Here is a 15,660-nt window from a genome sequence, read left to right on the forward strand (position 1 = left end):
GCACGAAACTTGGCAAAATTGTAGGGACTGGTAGCCCGATGTGCCTTTTGTAGGTCTCAATATATGTGCTACAGTGGATTTTGAGAAATTAACGTTTAAAAAAAGATATATATCTGTAACAGCGGACCGGGCAGCGCTCCAGTACGCGTACTTTTCCCGCAACGGAGCTTTGTGAAGCGAAGCTGATTGGTTCTCCGGCATCTGTAAACATTCCAAACAGTCCGTAGCGGCCGCCATCTTGTCTCTCGGTAGGATCGAGAGAGAAGAGGAGGCCAAAGCGAAGGGGCAAATGACCATAAGGGGGCATAGTAGATCCTCGCTGACCCCCTAGGTTTGATGTGGAGGTTTTAAAAGGGCCCCGCGGGGCAAAAAAAATAATAATAATAATAATCGAACGGCTGAATGGATTTGCACGAAACTTGGTAAAATATTAGGGACTGGTAGCCCGATGTGCCTTTGCTAGGTCTCAATATATGTGCTCCAGTGGATTTTGAGAAATTAACGTTCAAAAAAAGATATATATCTGTAACAGCGCTCCGCTTCGCGTACTTTTCGCGTTACGGAGGTTTGCGAAGCTGATTGGTTCTTCGGCATCTGTAAACATTCCAAACAGTCCGTAGCGGCCGCCATCTTGTCTCTCGGTAGGATCGAGAGACAAGAGGAGGCCAAAGCGAAGGGGCAAATGACCATAAGGGGGCATAGTAGATCGTCCCTGACCCCCTAGGTTTGATGTGGAGGCTTTGAAAGGGTCTCGCAGGGCAAAAAAAAAATATACAGTTTTTTTAGTTTTTTTGCGTGGAGTGCGCCCGGTTCGCGAACCGGGAAGCGTTCTGGGGAGCGTACTTTCTTGAAAATTAGTGAAAAAAGTTAGAGTAAAATAATAATTGTGAGTGATCAGATGTAGGGTAGCTCTGAGAAGAGCTTTTGGGTTTATGGTACATTTAGGTACTTATAAGTAGGTACCAATGCACAGTCTTAAATTCAGAGTGAAAATTCTGTTGCCCTCATCTGAGAAGTGAACTCCATCTCCTCTGTAGATATCTTGCATGTAGTAACGCAAGTTATTGTTGTACAGGGAGCCCATTCCATGGTCTCTCATGTAAGCTGAAACAGATTTGTTTACATGCTTCCTCGATTTCTCAATTTGTGGACAAAATTGGTTCGACCACCTCCATTTTTGTCTTTGGCATATATTTGAATATACCAAGGCAGTCTGAGGAAAAAGTGCCATCAATTGCTCAAAGGTGTCCTTTAAAAGCATTTCCAGACCTACCCCAGTCAAAGTGCCCAAATCATTACCTCCACAGTGCACAATTAACAGGTCAGGTTTTGGCAAATGCATAAAGGTTTTCACCAATGGTATCAATTGGTGACATTTTAATCCTCTGTGGCCAAACCACTTAATTTCCACATCTTGTAAATTGAGGTTAGGTAAATTCCTGTTTTCAGCGTACCTTTGAGCCCAATAGATATAACTATGTCCAACAATCCAGACAGAAAACATGGCGAGAGAAGGTTCTCCTGCAGTCAGATGAAGTGTGGCAATGAAATGGCAGTTGAAAAAATGAGAGTGTAAAATGAAAAAAACTGAGGAGTTTCTGTGTTAATGAAGCAGTAAGAGTGATTGGTGGATTTTGATTGCTGAAAACAGAAAGTTAGTGTGCATGGATGAGTTCGTTGAAAGATGTATTTTGAGTGGCGAAGAAAAAATCATTAAATGAAAGAATGCTCTGGATATGCAGGTGCACTGAGAGTTCAGAGTTCAATTGCAACATTGTTGTGTGAACTTGGAAACACCAGAGGTCTTGCAAGAGGTGGTTGCTATGCAGAAAAAGCAGAGAGGGGGCAGGGTTTTGCTTTGAAAAAAAGTGAGGGAAGAGTTTTGATTGGTGTGACATGAGAGATATGTGTGAGGAATTACAGCATTTCTGTGCTTTTGATAGCTGCAGACTCTGGAGTGCATACCTTTTGCTCTGCTGAAGACAAATTGGTGTGTTTCTGAGACTGTTTTGAAACTCAAAGTATGAATATATAAAAAAAAAGAAAATCGTTTTTGAGGTAAAGGAATGTTTTCAAAATGTATGTGCGCCATATGCCCCCAAATTTCTTTTTCGGGGGTGCAGCAGGGTGTTCTTGAGACACCCCTGCACCCTCGGAAAAATTCGTAATTTGCGATGAGGTAATTGCTAATCGCAAATTGCACCTTCATTCCTATGGGCCTCCTGCTGCATGGAAATGAATGGGTAATTTGTAATTAGCAAATAGGTCATCGCAAACTAGGAATGGTAAAGAATCGCTATTTATTCCTTAAAGTTCGCTATTTAGGAAATGCAAAAAACTTTGATGATACATATGGCGGTTCATCTCTAACAAGATAAGAAGCATAGGGATAGATTTATGATGACTGGCGCATCACCAGGGATGTGTTAGTCATTCTGTGCCGCTGTTCCGTCACCTATGGTGTGCTGCATTTACAATGCGGCGCATCATGGGGCAAAAACAGCACAGATGCGTGACGTATCTGTGCCGTAAAGGTGGCGCATTGCTGGAGTTGTATCGCAAGTGTGATGAAGCTCCAGCAAGGCTCAGGGGTGCCCCTGTCGCAGGGTTTCTGTTCTCACACAGAACTGTGGACAGAGGATTGGAACCTCGGCGAATTAGGGTGTCCCAAAACTCACCTTAGTAATCAAAACCCCTTAGCAAGCTAGGTACAGTGTCACATTGGCTATAACAAACTCTCAATGTTTAGACAATCCAGAATATGAACTTATAGTACCTCAGGATACGTGGAACTCATGAACAGTCGGTCGTTATATATTTCTTAGAAACCAGAACATGGAGTTAAGAAGAACACATGTGTATTTGAAATGTTTATTTACTAATGCCGTCTTCTCAGGCGTAGTATCTTAGATAATACAAGTACACATATTATCAGTAGCAAAATTACCAGCATAGTTACTAGTACATAAAAAGCGAATGGTGACAGTATGTTAACATGCTGTAAATGAATAAGAGTTAGCAACACTTATAAGCAGCCGCGGGCCGTGGAGGGAGTTACGGTGGGGCAGGGAGGCGGGGAGGGGGAGGGGCAGGGTGGAGAGGGCTCCACCCTGCCCCTCCCCCTCCCCGCCTCCCTGCCCCACCGTAACTCCCTCCACGGCCCGCGGCTGCTTATATCTCACCCTCCCTAATACACATATTATATTATTTGCTAAGAAGGTCTCTTTGTGTTGGTTTAGGGCGTGCCCATACTTTAGTGTCTTAGATTTGAAGGAATCACATCAGCATACACCAGCTCTCTCTTCATGTGAACCGCATCAACTGTTGTGTATGTGTGTTCGGCAAAGCAATATAAAACCCGCCTCATGCCCAGAATTGGCAGAAGTTGCACTTATGTTATGAGTATGAAGTCGTGGAGATCAGACCTCATAACAATTCTGTATCGTGTTGTTCTTGAAACTTCAGCACTCGCTGTACAGATATAGTTTAACAAGCAAAGCAGATAGTAGAGCAATAACATATTATTCTCATGTAAACCACGATGAACTAGTAGGTTGAAAGCTAAAGCAACAACTAAGTGTCGTGTGCAGAAGTTGCAAAAAAGGAAAAATGGCGTTTAAACCGGTAATGAGCCCATGCTAACTTAACACGGTGTAAAGATATCCAGGACCTAGATGACACCTCCCCATGATCCGGAAACGAACTGAATAAGATAATAGAAGTGCCATCTCATGAGAGCAGATTGCAAGTTTATATGTGGACGGTCCGCAAGGTAAAGCATTAAAAACTAGGAAAATTTAATGCTAAAGAAAAATAAAACAGCCAAGTACTTTATCGAGTCTTAAGCCAATAGGCAAGCTAAATAATAAAAACTTGACAAATAAGTCAATGAATTGTCAATGAAATGCTAGTACTCAGCATATCAAACATGAAAAAGGTCTATGACATAACTGTGTATGCAAAATAAGCTGCAACAGCCTCCAATAGGAAGTCACCGTCTTCATCCGAAAAGAGTTCAGCCATCCAATTTAAAAGCGGAAAAGAACATACGTGCTCTCCCAGCACCGGATCCTCTATCACCATCAGAGGACAGCTCGGTGGGTTTTCAAGAAAGCTCTGTTCCAAGAAAGACTGTGTTGCCGCCAGTAAATTCCAGGGACCAATTAGTCCATGCATCAATGCCACAGCCATAATCCTTTCGCCAGGACAAACCAACTCGTGAGTAATGATAGGAGTCATCAGCTGATTAAAGTCGACGTCAGGAGAAACCGGTCCGCAGAGACACAAATCAATGGCCCAATCGAAATCACAGGTCAGGCAGTGAAATACAGGCTGGACACAGGTGAAGTAGGAGAATCGAAAAGATAATCCATATGCCGTGCTTAATATCGCCAACGGCATTGTGCCATAATATTCTAGCATGCGATTGCGGAACAGTGTCAGCAGCTGCAGGGCGGGAGCTTGCACAGGAGGGACATCCATATTTAAAAATGTAAAAAAGCACAAGAGCGTCCGCTGGTAATGCAAGTAAAAATGGGAATCCACGAAGCAGAGTGGAAAAAATAGAATGAAAGAAAGCAGGGATGACTCCAAAGATTTTCTCAAATGAAGTCACGAGACCACTGGTAACAACTTTAAAAAAGTGCGCCAGGGCCTTTGTGGAGGACGCGTTAAAGATAGTCCGAACCATCTTGCTGAAATGGAAAGGCAAATCTGTATTGAAAAGGGTCTGCACCTCTGTACGGGTGTTCGCTATGTGAAGCACGAAAGTTTCACGGGCCGAACTCAAGGCCACCTCTCTCTGAGACAAAAGAGCTCTTATTCTTGCCATGCCGTTGAAATCTGCTCCCAAGGTTGGTATTTGTGGCGAGATTGAAAACTCCCTATGTTCATGTGTGGGAGGAAATAGAACATTTCTGCAGCAAATAACCCGTTCACTTACTGTTACGATAAAAGGAATACTTTTAATTAACCCAGAACAATCTTCATTATTGAGCATCAAATAACTACCATTTTCCAACAACTTGAACGTGGGGATGATAGCAGGAACTGGCGTGCCTTGCAACACGCAAGCCATATTTGGTCGGTGTTTGTTGCATGAACCGTGTAACTGTATGTGCCTACACATTAGTGAATGATGTGGCGTCTCAGTGCATTCCTCTCCATTCAGATAAACTTCTTGATCATCTTTGAAACATCTGTATGTGTATGGAAGCGACCAGACCTCATGAAGAAAAGCACTACCTAAAGGTTCATAACGACCTATTGGTATATATTTCATAAAATTTGAAAACTTATATAAAGCAAAAGGCAGCGTTATTAAACCGTGGATAAGGCACGTTGCCAAAAAACCCGCAATCCTCTGCTGATGATGTCACTGAGCATGTCATGAATGATGTAATATGTAACATCATCAGCAGTGGATTACGGGTAATAGTATCTCTAGTTTACTCCCTTATAGCTGTCTTTCTTTTAACATAAGTGTCTGTTTCCTTCCCTTATACTTACTGTTCTTTTTTTTAAAAAAAATTTTTGGTTCACTTCCGGTTCGCGTACCGGCGAGCGAACTGGGAAGCGAACTACGAGAAATAGAGGTTGGCACAGTTCCAAATATTGTACCAATTTTTTAATAACGGGGAGGTAGTTCTGAAAAGAACTTTTTTTTTATTGTTTTTGTTGTTTTATATTTTTTTTATTATTTTTCTGAACATTTTTTTACTTTTTTTGAATTTTTCTGAACAGTTTTATATTTTTTTTAGTTTTTCTTGGAGGGGGCAATGAAAACGATTCATTGTAAAGGGCTCAACAGGAGCAACAAAACAAAAAAAAAGTATTTATTATTTTGGGCGTTTCGTACAAACTTGCATATGATAGTCAATAGCTCTGTTGATCAGAGTGATGCTACTTTCTCTGTAGCAAATGAATCCATTGCAATGTACGCAGACGTGTTTTACTTCACCAAATCTCATTTGTATATTTGGCACCATCTCCCTGCCCTCTGGTCCCGTTACTTCCGGTACAACAGATCTTCTGGCCATAATAGGGAGATTATCTAGGTCGTTCCGAAACTGTGCAGCACTGTAGTTGTTAGGATGCCACCTAGTCATATGGCGATGCATTGTGTAGTTTCCGAAACTGTATTTTTTCTCGGTCCCTCTGGACAGTCTATCTTGACATATAAGGCAAGTTACGTATCTTGCATTTACTTTTTTCTGACCTTTGGGAATTTTAAAAAATTGCCAAATGAAGTTTTCTTTCCGGTGAGACGTCCTGGGCTCCTCAGGGAAAAACTGCCTCTCTTCGTGCTCGTCGTCCTGTTCCTCTTCTTCCTCTTCTTGTTGAATTATAACTTGAGCAGGTGGTCCACTCTTCCTTGGATGTGGTGGAGGTGGTGGGGAAGCACCAGCTGAAGCTACTAAAGAAGCCATTGCTCACTGGTAACAAAGGGTCTTTCTCTCACAATGATGAAAGTCAGAGTGAGGAAAGAAGGAGGGATTTTCATCATTTGGGAAAAACAAGAGTTCTCAACCAATGAAAAGTGTTCATTTTAGATTATATGACCTAGTCTTACATCATTAGGAAACCAAAAGTGAAATGAACCAATGAAAAGTGTTATTACCAAGTCACATGACCTGCTGTGTTTACGTTAAGCGCTTTGCAGGGCCTCCCGGTTTGCTTCCAGAAACCTGCGCTTTGCGACTCGCTTCGCGTACCAGTTCGCTAACGTAGCACGTCATATGACGTATCACGCGACAACATGAAACGTCATGCGGACGGGAGGCGTCACGATGTTGTTTTCTAACGCGGCAGTTGCGGTAAAGAAACGTTTACCGGCTCGCGGTCTATTTCGCGGCATCAAGGTCAGCTAACGGGAAGCTTCCCGATTCGCGAAGCGGGAACGAAGAAAAAAAAATATTTAAAAAAAAAATTATTCATAAACATATAAAATATATTTTTGGATTTAAAGAAGAATACATTTTACAGCTACAGATATTAGCTGTTAAAAAACCAATGAAATTCACTGAAAAAACCATAGGTTATAGACCATATATAGTTAGGGATTAGCATTTACAAAACCTTGAAAATTCACAGAAAAAACCATAGGTTAGAGACCATATATAGTTAGCTGGACATTTTATTGACATAAAACCAATGAAATTCCATATATAGTTAGTTGCACTAACTATATATCGCGCACCCGCAATCCACTGCTGATGATGTCACATATTACATCATTCATGACATGGTCAGTGACATCACTGATGACATCACTGATGACATCTCAAATGACATCACTGATGACATCACTGATGACATCTCATTTGACATCAATGACCACATCACTGATGATATCATTCATGTGACAATACAATGCATCTCCTCACATTTTAATATAACCTCTGTTTCACCCAGTGTTAAATACAGAGTATAATTTTTGAAACCATTGACACACCAATACTAGTTACTACATACGCACTCACTGATTCCTATGTCTACACACACATTCACTCATTCACCCATACAATCATTCATACATACAATCACTCATCTTTACAACACTATCATATGCACTCATACACCTATACAGACACTCACAGTCTGCCACTCATCCATGGAGTTACTCACACACCTAGTCAGTCCTGTAAAGAATCAATGACACTTCCATTTTCTTGTCTATACAGTTAAACATAGAGCACCTTACATTTTCAAACATATACTAACACATACTTACCTTCTTATACAATCATTGATACAAGTACACATTGATCTGCACAGAGTCACACACCTCCCAGCCAGCCACACACACACTCAGTCTCCCGTACAAATACTTGGACAATAAATCAGTAACCCATATAGTTAATCATATAGCTACTGATCAACACATGCAGCAGTTTACAGAACAACAGACATAATGATGCACAAATTAAGACAGTTTAGTCACTAACCCATGCACTCAGTGAGACACATTTAATCACTCACTCATACATTCAGTCATGCACCTACTAAATCCTTTGTCCAGACACTTATACTTCCACTCATTCTTCAATATGTAAGACACATTTTAACTTTACAGAAACATACAGTCACTGGATGTTGTCATCAGTGATGTCATCAGTGATGTCATCAGTGATGTCATTTGAGATGTCATCAGTGATGTCATCAGTGATGTCACTGACCATGTCATGAATGATGTAATATGTGACATCATCAGCAGTGGATTGCGGGTGCGCGATATATAGTTAGTGCAACTAACTATATATGGAATTTCATTGGTTTTATGTCAATAAAATGTCCAGCTAACTATATATGGTCTCTAACCTATGGTTTTTTCAGTGAATTTTCAAGGTTTTGTAAATGCTAATTCCTAACTATATATGGTCTATAACCTACGGTTTTTTCAGTGAATATATATATATATATGTGTGTTTTTGATCAAGTATCAAGTTTCATGTGAGGGGCAAGTCAGTGCAGCCTCCGATTTCAAAAAGAAGACACATGGGATCCATTAGCATCGTGACACGCTGGGAGAAAAAAAGCTTACAATGTTTCAAAAATAAAGTTGGACGAGACACGCACGAGAAAAGAAAAGTCGAGCGGCCGCCATTATTAAAGTCCAAGCAGGGTATGCTGCATTGCAAAAAAAAAAAAGTTATTTCGTTGCGGGTGAGCGTGTCGTGCCTGCAACAGAAGGTTGGAGAAAGTCTTATAAGAAAATAGTGCTCCAGAATGTAAGTAAAACATACAGAGAAGCAACACATGTAAGGGGGCAGTCCCAATGAGAGGTTACAACATGAGAAAAGGTGACTCTAAGGGAGTACTAAGCCTATTTATTTATAAATTATATATAGCGTAAGCTAGACGCAAAGGTATCAGAGCGCTTTACATAAAAAGAAATAGCATAATGTAGCTTTACATAGGATGCATAAAATGAGAAATAGAATAACATAGTTCTGCGTAGGATGCTATACTACAGATTGACGAGCCAGCATTAACAGTGATAAAGATAATCAGGCAAAAAAAGGTGTGTTTGCAGTGTCTAATTAGAACAGCATAAATTATAGAAGTGAATGACATACTAGACAGCTAAACAATCAAATAACTAACTACCCCAAACGATTGAGTCATGGAGAGAGTGAGCTATTGGAGCCTAGTTCAGTTGGTGTGTGTGGTAAGGTATTTGTTGAGGAGAAGGAGTGGCAGGTTCCCTTTGAAGCAGGAGAAGGAGCGGTGGGATCGGAGGTCTCTAGGGAGTACGTTCCATATACCGTGTGTATTCTATTGACCAATGAAAAGCCACCGTTTACAAATGACAGTAACAGGAGATAATTAAAAAGATGGGCAGAAAGTGGGTGGAGCTTCACTCCCATATCCTGAATACAGCATGTCTCAAAGAGACAGCGCAAGCGCTACCTAAGCGAGACCTAAAAAGGCCCCTGAATGGGAATAAAAGCCCTTGTTAGCCTAATTTTATTTAAATAAGGAGGCTAGTTAAATGCTGAAAGCATGTTAAGACTCACTTCCCAGCCGGGATGAGATAAAAACTGTAGATCAATGTTTTGTCCACGGGGCAAGGTAACCTAATTAGGAAAATTAATTAAATTAGGATCGCAATATAAGATCCAGTGCTAAAGTTCATAATGCCATCTTTGATGCAATCTTTCCTAGTTTTTCAGTGCAGGGCACGTATTTTGCGCTGAGTGCGGCACTTCTTTATGATCCCAAAGGGATTTTGACCCAGGACCACCTCGCCTTCAGAAGACAACTCAAGACCTGGCTGTTCGAGCAGTAGCGGCCCCCTTCCCCCAAGCGCCTTGAGACCCTTTCGGGTGAGTAGCGCGCTATACAAGTGATATGATTGATTGATTGATTCTATAAGGACAGTATCCACTTGTCCTAGCTACAATTTACATTTTGTTACAATCAGTCAGGGAACTTAGAGTCAAAGAACTTAGGGGTCGATTAGGATGGCGGACATCCTGTCTGGGGCAGGTACCGTCCGCCACAAGGAAGGAACCGTGCTCCCAATTAGGATGCACCCTCCACAGTGGCGGGTGCATCCCGCATTTTTAACATTGCGGCGGACGGTGTTTAAAGAACCGGCCGCCGCAATGTGAAAAATGCATGTTGTGCGTTTCGCAGCACAATATGACAGGCACCGCGCTGTGCCTGCCATGTTGTGCTGTGAAACGCAGGGGGGTACGCAAGGCGACCGTGGCGGAAAAGCGGCGGGCGGTCTTCCCGTCCACCACGGTCCCCCCCGCCATTGTAATATGGCGGGAGGAAAAAAGGTGGCGGACGGGCAAGGATGGCGGACGGATCGCCACCGCCTGCATGGTGCTGGCGATCCGTCCGCCATCCTAATGGACCCCTTAAAGTATAAGTAAAAGAGAGGGAATCATATATTCACTAGAAGTTTCAAAACTCCACGTTCGACTTCTGAAGAACTAATAAATCATTGTGGCTTCTCTCTGCGCTACTGGTTAACGAAACATGGCAGAGAAGACCTACAACATAAGCGGGATGCAGCTGGCAGCCGCAGAGTGTACATGCACGTTTGTGCAGTGTTCAAAGGCCTTGTGTAAAATGGCCAATCAGTCGGGTGACGGTTTAGCTGCCGCTTGCTGTATGGTACAAGTGGGATGATACGAAGTATGCATCTAAGACTAGACAAGGTAACAGTCCTGTTTTTCTATCACAAACTTACCTCACATGTTTAGTTTGAATTAAGTTCTTCCTGTAACTGTTAAAAACTAAGAGATAGAGCTAGAGAACAATTTGTCACAAGGGTAGGCTGAGAATTAAGAAAAACAAATCTCCTGGTTTTATAGATTCCATCTTGTTTGTTATACAACGTGGATGTCACTGTGTGTAATGGTGAGACCGGGACTGTTCTTATCAAGTAAATGCCACTGAGTGCGAGCTGCCCAGACCTTTAATAGAGAGTTCTCAACCACAATATTTTGGCAAAGAGGTCAAGCCAGGAATAAATGAGTGAGGTTTGTGGCTGCCCAACTCAGTGAGCTAAACACCTTGTTGGGGGGTTCACAAGAATTTTTTAAAGCACTTGCTACTTTAACAGAGGCCGTTACCAAGCACTCAAAGTGTTTACAGATAAGAGACTAAAGGAATAAGGAGATAGTGGTACCTAAGATTGTATTTCATACCAATCAAGTTACTTCCTGTGTTACCCGTGTTACTTTAAGGTCCAGTACTGTCTAATTCATGTTTCTTCTAAACACTAGGGGATTCAACAAACTTTATTTGGTTTCATAAAAGAAATAAACCATAAAAGTCATACATAGGATGCCCAGTCGCCAATTTTTAGGTCAGTCCCTGGCATGACCCCGGGCAATGGGTTGGGCCCAAGAGGCGATAAGAGGAAGCGCCCCTCGGTTGGGGGCCCTTGTAAATGCAGAAAGAACATTGGATCAAAGTGATATTCAGCAGTCCACCCAGTAGTGCCTAACCTGGATGCTATTTGGTTAGACATGCTCTAAGCAGCCTTGCTGTCAGCATTTGGAACTAAATTGGACCCCATCCTACTCCGACTTTCTGCACTGGAAAGCAACCTGTCTGCACTGATAGCTACTTGCAAAGGGACCGTGTCCTTCTCTCCACAAGTATCCCTCATACAAGGCCTACGATCTTAACCACCATTTCCAGTCCCAGTAGTAGTGGCACAGAAGCAGGAGACAGAGCAGTGTCTATCACGAAGCAGCCTAGTCACATGGTAGGAGATACAACGGCACCTATTATGCCCATGACTGACCCTCAGCACCGTCCAGCCAACCGGAGCGGTGCGGGGGGCACCCAGAACCCAGTATCTTTTCATTCTCTGCAATCTCAGGGTTTCAAAGTGGGCGGATTGTACAGTTCCGATGATAGGTGGCAAGGGCTGGAAGCCATGCCTCTGGGGACTAGAATAACTATTATCCTAGTTTGGGCTCTGTTCATCTCCTACCAGAGTCCACGACGCGTGTTGTGGTGTTAGCTAGAGTACCATGCCTCAACCCCGGGAGCAAGGAAGACTTTTACCAGCTGAACAATAAGGTGGTGCACGGGCTCAATTAAAACATTGCCCCTGGGCTTAGGGTGGAAAACAAAATTTTCATGGTGCGCCAGACACAGTGGGTTGGTAGCGCCAAGAAATCCTGGCAGGGGACTGCATTATCATCAATTTTAACAATCCAGTCATGGTAAGACGAATCTTAAGCACGGTTGCCCAGTCTAACTACAGGTGTTGGAACTCAGCAATCTTGACACTTCCGCTGGGATACTTCTACAGACCCAATTATTACCAACTACGGTCCCAGCACGAGTTGCTCCAAGAGGTGGACCATAGGGGTTGTGCAGAGGGGGTGACAGGGGTAAACACAGCAAATAGGTTTACTCCTCCTAGCTCATTGGAAGATTGTGATTAACGATGTGTGGGTCTCCCGGACCCTGTGGCACCCGCATCCCAGGAAAATGTATTTCCCCAGAACAGGTATTGAGTGTGAACCGAGGGTGTCACTTTCTTTCTTGGAATATCGCGGGGCTGGAGAGCAAGATCGAGAACACCGAATGGTTGGCCCTTGTTAAGAGTTTTGATGTGATATGCCTCCAGGAAACATGGGCTGTAGACAACAATTATCACCCGGATGGGTATTAAACCATCTTCGTTCCAGCTACCCCGTCCAGGTCAGGGAGAGCCAAGTGGGGACTTATCACCTTTGTTTCTCAGCTGTCCTTGGCATCTCCGCTACCTCACTCTATGTCTCTCTCAATTTACATGTGCTGTTGTTGTCCAGTGGAAAGAGCAAGCTACTTCTGGTAAACTTTTACAACGCGGGAGTTACACACCCGGATGAGGGCTATATAACTCTGCTGGGGTCTGTACTTCAGCATAGCATCTTGAAAGGTAAGAGTTATCATTACATTTTTTCAACAGGGGATTTTTAACACTCATTTATGTGTGGACGTCAGGCGAGGAGTGGAAGCTATGGGCTGTGCATGACAAGCAGGCTTACACATGGAACATACTCCCCAGGGTATTGAGATTAACTCCATCTTGCTTGAATTTGATCTAACATCTGTAATGAATAAGCTGACATTACTCTCACCTTTATTGGGAGAGGGTGTGAGATCTTTAATGATTTCACCTTTGCATCGACTCCCTTTTATTTTCTGGTTACCGATTTTTCTGTGCAGGCAAGTGAATGTAGTGACCACAACCCCATTTGTGTCTTAACAGGCTGGACCCGAACACTCCGACACACCAAGGTGAGCTGGGGGGCTGGTGTCCCCTTTAAAGTGGTGGAAGCAGGAAGGAGCGTAAAGTGGGAGCTACTCCACGAGTCCCTTTTAACTAAGTGTCACAGCGAGTTTGCAACCTGTCTTGATGATGATGCAAGTGCTCCGGACATCATGGGTGCATTTGGATCCATGTCTACAGTCATAAGGAAGTTACTACAGGCCCCGGGTGGGGGCCGTAAGCAACCAGGTCCACGATGGTTTGACTCACGTGCTCCCACGCTTCCAGGAATCTGAGACTGGCCTTGGGTGTTAAGCAACAAGACCGGGTGGCGGTCAAAGGACTAAGAAGAGCATATAAGGCTGCTCTAGCAACTCGCAAGCCTGCCCTGAAGGAGGAGGCCTGGATCGATTTAGTGGAGGCTAGTACACTGCGTAATAGCTCAAAGTTCTGGGGCATTATTAACAGCCCATTTCTATCTGGAAATAATGCTAATTACTAGAATTACTAGATGCCCATGTCACAGAGGATGATTGGGTACATAATATCGAGGGTATCTTCCAGTCGGATACCCCTCCAATTGAGGGGCAGGAAAGGGTGGAAGGCAAGTCAGAACTTATTTTCACCATGAAAGAGGTGAGAGGCGGTATTCTGGGTCTGTCTAAAAACAAGGCCCACGTGCCAGATGGAATCCCGCCAGATCTCTACATCGCCCACATGGAAACCTGGGTGCCTGTCCTCACAACTGTTCTCAATGCTGCAGTCCAGGTTGGCCGCTCAGATTCTTGGGCTTTATATAGTCCCGGCATTTAAAAAGGGAGATCGGTACAGTACCTATTGTTTTAGGCTCATTTCTCTGTGGTGAAGGTGGTGGGCCACATGGTACTTGACACACTTGTATCTTGGGTTGATGAAAACAACTTTTTATCCGATATCCAAAACGGCTTTCGCCAAGGTCGTTCCACTGTGGAACAGTGTTTACACCTGTACATGGTTCTGAACAAATACACTGTGGCTCGTTCCAGCCCCATATACCTAGCCTGCATGGACCAGTCCTCAGCATTCGGCTGTGTTAATAGGTCCAAGCTGCGGCAGTTGATGTCCTCCATTGGCATTGACAGTAACATCATTTTATTTCTGAGGGATCTTCACCGTGATTCAACCACGGTTGTCCACTATTCAAAGGACCTGAAAGTGTCCAGTCTGCTTGACCTCAAGAGAGGGATGTGTCATGGGTGCATTTTAGCACCCGTTCTTTTTAACCTATATATTAATTCCTTAGCCAAGGCCCTTTTGGCCACAAATGCGGATTGTCCCCAGGTAGGCAAGCGTAGCCTACTAGTCCTTCTATACGCGGATGACGCAGTCCTCTTGGCGAGGATAGCTAAGGGCCTACAACTTCTCGTAAAGCTAAACAGTTCACTTTTAATCTCGGACTTTTGTCAATACCAAAGACCAATGTTTTCTCCTATTTGGGAGTAGTGTTTGACGATTCCTTGAGTTGGTGCCCTTTGCTTACTTGGAAGAAAGGGGATCTAATGAAAGCTTTTGCAGCTGTTTTTAACTTTGCTAGCAGAGTGGGAGGGAAGCCAATAGGGCCTCTTTTGAAGATATATGAAGCTAAATATATCTCAAAGGTTAGTTATGGGAGGGAGATATTGGGCCACATTGGGGTAGGGGCAGTGCAAAGTGCTGAAAACTCTTTCCTGCGATGGGCCTTTCAGTCCCACAAAGCACCCCATTTTATGTTGTGCATGAAGAGTTGGGGATGCCTTTCCTCTCAGATGTACTGACTTTCCGTCCCCTGGCTTTGTGGCTTAATATTTGGGCTAGGTAAGAAAATACAATTTGCAAAGATGTCCTATGGGAATGCCTTTCACTTGACCGTGTCTCAAGCATCCGATGGCTCCAGTATATAAGAGTTTGCCTTACCAGGGTAGGTGACAACTATTCGCTTACCCTGAGCGCATATGTAAGAGGGACCTTTCTCTGGTCAAAGAGTGTTTTTTTAAGAATGAGCCGCTGTGATAGAGAGGGAAATGAGCTGTGTTAGCCTAGTGTGCGTAAGTACATCGTGTCAAAAACTGTACCAACCAGCGAACCTTATCTTCTAGGGTTTAAAAGCATCCATGATCGGTTTCAGCTCAACCTCTTCCATTACCTCTTGGCACACCCTTGCAGCTTCCACAGAGGCCAGTGCCTCATGCCCTGTGGCTGCAACAGTGAGTCTCCTCAGGACATGATGCACTTTGTAAGGTATACAACCTTTACCACGCATTTTTTACCACGCACTACCATTACAACGCGGTTTTGACCACGCATACCATTACAACGCACTGCGCTGGGGGGCGCTCTAGGATAGGGAATAGGTTCATTTACTATCCAATAACCTTCCCTAGTGTCCACGGGGACTGGAGTTGGAATAG

Source organism: Lissotriton helveticus (genome assembly GCF_964261635.1).
Source record: "Lissotriton helveticus chromosome 1_1 unlocalized genomic scaffold, aLisHel1.1 SUPER_1_unloc_50, whole genome shotgun sequence".
Classification (NCBI taxonomy): Eukaryota; Metazoa; Chordata; class Amphibia; order Caudata; family Salamandridae; genus Lissotriton; species Lissotriton helveticus.